The sequence below is a fragment of the Nyctereutes procyonoides genome, unplaced genomic scaffold (assembly GCF_905146905.1).
Source record: "Nyctereutes procyonoides isolate TBG_1078 unplaced genomic scaffold, NYPRO_anot_genome, whole genome shotgun sequence".
Taxonomy (NCBI): domain Eukaryota; kingdom Metazoa; phylum Chordata; class Mammalia; order Carnivora; family Canidae; genus Nyctereutes; species Nyctereutes procyonoides.
In genome coordinates, this window is record NW_026575146.1 from 59,905,758 (window position 1) to 59,912,164 (window position 6,407).

General features: G+C 38.1%; 1 pseudogene; it reads left to right on the top strand.

Moving 5' to 3' along the window:
* The first annotated feature begins 3,782 nt into the window (after positions 1–3,782).
* LOC129500876 (26S proteasome regulatory subunit 10B-like) lies at positions 3,783–4,671 on the top strand (annotated as a pseudogene).
* The last annotated feature ends 1,736 nt before the right edge of the window (positions 4,672–6,407 follow it).

The window sequence follows — 6,407 nt, forward strand, 5'->3', positions numbered from 1 at the left end:
GGGTCATAGGGTAGCTCTATTTTTAACTTTTTGAGGAACCTCCATACTGTTTTCCAGAGTGGCTGCACCAGTTTTGCATTCCCACCAATGATGTAAGAAGGTTCCCCTTTCTCTGCACCCTCACCAACATCTGTTGAATCCTGAGTTCATTTTAACCATTCTGACCAGTGCGAGGTATCTCATTGTGATTTCCCTCATGCCAAGTGATATTAAGCATTTTTTTGTTAAGCAAATGTGTCGTTGGCCATTAGTATGTTTTCTTTGGAGAAATGTTCATGTCTTCTCATTTCTTGACTAGATTTTTTGGGTGTTGAGTTTGATATGTTCTTTATAGATTTTGGATACTAGGCCTTTATCTGATAAGACATTTGCAAATATCTTCTCCCATTCCGTAGGTTGCCTTTTAGTTTTGTTGACTGTTTTCTTTGCTATGCTGAAGCTTTTTATCTTGATAAAGTCCTAACAGTTCATTCTTGCTTTTGTTTCTCTTGCTTTTGGAGATGTGTCCAGCAGGAAGTTGCTGCAGCTGAGATCAAAGAGGTTGCTGCCTGTGTTCTCCTCTAGGGGTTTGGATTCCTGTCTCACATTTAGGTCTTTCATCCATTTTGAATTTATTTTTGTGTATGGATTTTAAAAATGGCCCAGTTTCATTCTTCTGCATGTGGCTGTGCAATTTTCCCAACATCATTTATTGAAGAGACTTTTTTCCATTGGATATTCTGACTTGCTTTCTCAGATTAGTTGACCATACAGTTTTGAGTCCATTTCTGGGTTCTCTATTCTGTCCCACTGGTCAATGTGTCTGTTTTTATGCCAGTACCATATTGTCTTGATGATTATAGCTTTGTAATACAACTTGAAGTCCAGAATTGTGATGCCTCCTGCTTTGCTTTTTTCAACATCCCTTAGGCTATTTGGGGTCTTTTTGGTTCCATATAAATTTTAGGATTGCTTGTTCTAGCTCTGTGAAAGTGCAGATGGTATTTTGATAGGAATTGCGTTGAATGTGTAGATTACTTTAGGTAGCATAGACATTTTAGTAATGTTTGTTCTTCCAAATCATGAGTATGGAATGTTTTCCATTTCTTTGTGTTTTCCTCAATTTAATTCATAAATGTTCTATAGTTTTCAGAGTATAGATCTTTCATCTTTTTGGTTAGGTATATCCCTAGGTATCTAATGGTTTTGGTGCCCTTGTACGTGGGATCAGTTCCTTGATTTCTCTTTATTCTGACTCATCATTAGCATATAGACATGCACCTGACTTCTGTGTGTTGATTTTATATCCTGCAACCTGAATTCCTGTATCAGTTCTGCAGTTTTTTTTAATCTTTTTTAAAATTTATTTATGATAGTCACACACAGAGAGAGAGAGAGAGAGAGGCAGAGACATAGGCAGAGGGAGAAGCAGGCTCCATGCACCGGGAGCCCGACGTGGGATTTGATCCCGGGTCTCCAGGATCGCGCCTTGGGCCAAAGGCAGGCGCCAAACCGCTGCGCCACCCAGGGATCCCCAGTTCTGCAGTTTTTTGGTGTAGTCTTTCAGGTTTTCTACACAGAGTATTGAGTCATCTGTGAGGAGTGCGATTTTGACTTCTTCTTTGCCGATTTGGATGCTTTTTATTTATTTTTGTTGTGTGATGGCTGAGACTAGGACTTCCAACGTGTTGAACAACAGTTTTACCATAATTTCAATAATTGTTACATCAGCATACTTTATCGAAGAAGTACCACTTTTCAGGAGAATTATGTCCAGGAGGGATTGATCTCTGCTCCCCTTATAAGCCAGGCTTCTGTCATTCCAAGACCTTCAAAATGTGTTCCAAACTGCCTTACCTAGATTTATTTCTTATTCCTCAACAGTAACTTTCCAATCCAGCCAAACTGGCTTATTCATCATTCATTCCTTGAAAGTATTTTGTAGCTTGGATTAGAGAGGTATGGGTAGAAGTGGAAAGGGGTAGAAACAGATCCAACTGATGGATGGGAGGGGTGACAGGAAAAATCAGGGATGTTTCCTTGGCTTTGGTTTGATGGATGAGCTATTATGTGGAGGAGAAGGGAATTTCGACAGAATTCCATATGGGACATGTTGAGATGCCTATTATATTTCTTTTTTTTTTTTAAGGAAAGTATCTTTTTAAGATTTATTTATTTATTCATTCATGAGAGACACAGAGATAGAGAGGCAGAGACACAGGCAGAGGGAGAAGCAGGCATCATACAGAGAGGCTGATGTGGGACTTGATCCAGGGTCTCCAGGATCACGCCCTGAGCTGCAGGCGGCGCCAAACCGCTGCGCCACCGGGGCTGCCAGCCTATTATATTTCCAAGTAGAGATGTCACATATGTAGGCAATCATTTAAAATAATAGATATAGTTAAGGTGACTTAAGGAAGCAATTACAGAATCAGGATCTGAGACTACCTAACATTTAGAGGTTAGAGGATGAATCAGCAAAGAAAGAGTGGTCAGTGAAAGAGGAAAATACTCAGAGTGGAGTTTCATGAAAGCAAGAGAAACGTGTTTTAAGTGGGAAAAAATAGTGAATCTTTTTTTTTTTTTTTTTAAGAAAGAGTGGGGAGAACCAGAAAGAGAATCTTAAGCAGGAGGCTCAATTTCTTGGCCCTGAGATCATGACTTGCCTGAAATCAAGAGTTGGTTGATTAACTGACTGAGCTACCCAGGTGCCTCGTGGTCAATCATTTTGAATGTTATTTACTGAAGCACCAAGTAATAGGAGCTTTGTTCACTGACCATTGTAATTGGACACAGTGAACTGATGGAAATTCATTATAGGTGGTGGATAGCTTCCACACTGGATTGGGTTGAAGGGGTTGTTAAGGAAGTAAAGACTTAAGTGTAGATTACTGTTTAAGAAGTTTTGCCATGAAGGGGAACAGGAAAATAAATTGATAGTGGGTAAGAAAAGAAGATCCTTTGTTTTTATACAGGAGATATTACATCAAGTTTATATGCTGATGGAGTGAGCACGAAGGAAGAGAAAGACTAATGGGGTGCAAATTATAAAGGGAGTGAAATTCTGAATGGGATCAAGAGCACAAGAGAGAAAGAGTCTTTAATAGACATCCAGTTGTAGCTAGAGGGAAGATGGTAAAATATGGTAGATAGATAGGTTTGTAGATATGGTAGTAGAAACAGTATTTTCCTCTGATTAACTCTGTATTCTATGGAATTTGAAGTGAAATTACCAACCAAAACTGGTAGTTTGATGGTATACTCATGTCTGGTTTGATCACTATTTTTTATTTTTATTTTTTTTTAGATTTTATTTATTCATGAGAGAGAGAGAGGGAGAGAGGCAGAGACACAAGCAGAGGGAGAAGCAGGCTCCATGCAGGAAGCCTGACATGGTACTTGATCCCGGGTCTCCAGAATCACGCCCTGGTCTGAAGGCAGGTGCTAAACTGCTTAGCCACCCGGGCTGCCCGATCACTATTTTTTTTTTAAAGCTGTATTTGGAAGTACAGAGGGAGAAAATCTCAAGCAGACTCCCTGGTGAGTGTGGAGTCTGATGCAGGGCTTGATCTTACAACCCATGACATCATGACCCGAGCTGCAATCATGAGTTGGACACTTAACCAACTGAGCCACCCAGGCACCCCTTTTCTTTTTTTTTTTTTTATTTCCTTGAAAGATAATTGGAATGAGGAGCCATCCATCCCCCATTTTTCAGTGCTACTGTCCTCCTCCATTCCACTTTTCCCACCCCAATGGCCATGGCCAATCTTGGCATCCCCTCTGAGTGATGGCATCTCATCATGGCAGACCAATTGAGATAATGAGCTGCAAAGCTATCACAAGAAAAGATGGTGGAGCACAAGAAGATCAACAACTGTCTTAAACAGTTGTTTAAGGGAAAGAACTTACCAGTCAGTATGAAAAGTCTGAAGATGATCCAAAGGACCTACAAACACCCACATATGGGCAAATTGTGGGTGAAGTACTTAAGAAGTTAACTGAAGAAAAATTCATTGTTCAGTGTTGGTCGTCATTGTCAGCTTGAAAAGAGTAAGTGGAAGTCAGCAACAAGAGTTGCTTAGGCTATGATTATGTTTGCCAAGATGCACTGGTTTACAGTATGTCTTATAAGGACTTAGAAGATATTTCTTTTTCTGAAGTAGAGGGGTTATCAGAACAGATCAGAGAATTCAGAGGTAATAGAACTACATCTTAAAAACCTAGAATTATTTCAGTATAGGAATATCTCTAAAAACGCTGTTATATGGGCCAACAGTTAAGAAAAACGCTAATAGCAAGAGCTATGGTTAGCCAACTGGAATGCAATTTCTTAAAAAGTAGTCTCCAGTTATATTGTAGACAAGTACATTGGTGAAAATGCTCATTTGATTAGAGAAATGTTTACACGAGGAATCATTAGTCATGCACATTTTTATGGATACTGGTTTCCTGGAAGTACTTAAGCTAATAGATTCAGATAACTTTATGGAGTTACTCAAATGGATGGAAATGATACTCTTCACAGTTAAAATAATCGTGGCTACCTGCTTTGCTGTCTCCAGATAAATAGAAAAGACATACATTAATTTCTTTATAAGCAAGTTAGATATCTTGAAAATCTATGCAGGTATCATTATAAAGTATGATAAAATAGATTAGAAGCATTAAAAAGCCTTCAGATGGCTCTAATGGAGCAGACCTGAAAAATGTTTGCACAGAAGCAGGCATATTTACAATTCCTGCTGATCATGAATTTGTAGTATAGAAAGACTTCATGAAAGCAATGAGGAGCAGCTGATTTTAAGTATCTAGAGTCTAAATTGGACTACAAACTTGAATTTTAAGAAGCTAGAGTGTAAAGTGAACTACAGATTTTTGATGGCTACATGACATATTGGTTTAATGTAAAAATAAACATATTCAATAGCAATAATCTTATTAAAGATGTATGAATAAAAAATTTAAAATAATAAAAGTGTATTGTGTGGCTTGTAATAGATGTAGAAATAACAGCACAAACAGCAGAAAAGACAGGAGGGGCAAATCATACTACCTACAAGGTCTTAAACTGCTTGTGAAGTGATATTATTTGAGGGTAAACGGTGATAAAGATGCATATTGTAAACCCTAGAGTAACCACTAAATATCAAAATTAAAAATTAAGAGAGATAGCTAATAGCTAACTAATAGAAGCAATAAAATGGAATTATTTTAAAAAGGTCAGCCCAGGGTCACCTGGGTGGCTCAGTTGGTTAAGCATCTGACTTTGGCTCAGGTCATGATCCATGCTCTGTAGGGAGCCTGTTTCTCCCTGTCCCTCTGCCTGAAGCTCCCCCTGCTTGTGTGCTTGCACTCCTTCTCTCTCTCTCTCTCTCTCAATTAAAAAAAAAAAAAATCAACCCAACAGTATGCAAGGAGAAAAAACAGATCAAATGGGACAAATAAAAATTAGCAGGAGCATAGGTTTAAACCCAAATCATATTGGTAATTACATTCACCAATGATCTAAACATTCCAAAAAGACCTATATTGTCAAATGCAATGAAAAGGCAAGAACCAACTACATGCTGTTCACAAGGAACCAACTTTATTTATTTATTTTTTTAGGAACCAACTTTAAATATAAAGATTGGCTAAAAGTAAAAGGGTAGATAGATTATATATAATGGAAATGCTAATCAGTAAGTTGGGAGTGGCTATATTAATATCAGGAATATTACCAATGATAAAGGGGAGACATAATAACCAAAAGGAATTTATCAAGAAGACGTCATGCACTTAGTATCAGCATTTTGAAATACATGAACTATAAAAGGATAGACAACTACACAATTCCAGAAATTTCAACACTTCTACTAATTGACAATAAGAAGAGCACAAGATCAGTGAATATATAGAACACTGCAACCAGCCAGCTTGACCTAATTGACATTTATAGAACACTCCACCAAACAACAGCAGAATATACATGTCAAGCACACATAAAATAGATGAAGCATATGCTGGATCATTAATTCTCAAGAAATTTTTTCTCAAGAAATTTTTAAAAATTAATGTTCTCGGTTAACATTAACTCAAAACATCAATAAGAGGAAGGTATTTGGTACCTACTGTGAAACATAGGAAACTTGGGACGTCTGGGTGGGCATCACTTGAGCATCTGCCTTTGGCCCAGGGTGTGATCCTGGTGTCCCAGGATCAAGTCCCACATTGGACTCCCTGCATGGAGTCTGCTTCTCTTCCTGCCTATTGACTCTGCTTCTCTCTGTGTGTTTCTCGTGAATAAATAAAATTTTAAAAAAGCAACAAAACCCATAGGAAACTTAAACTGAGTCAAAGAAAAAATACAAGAGAAAATGGAAAATACTTAGTAGGGGCATCTGGCTGGCTCAGTATAGTACATGACTCAGGATCATGAGTTCAAG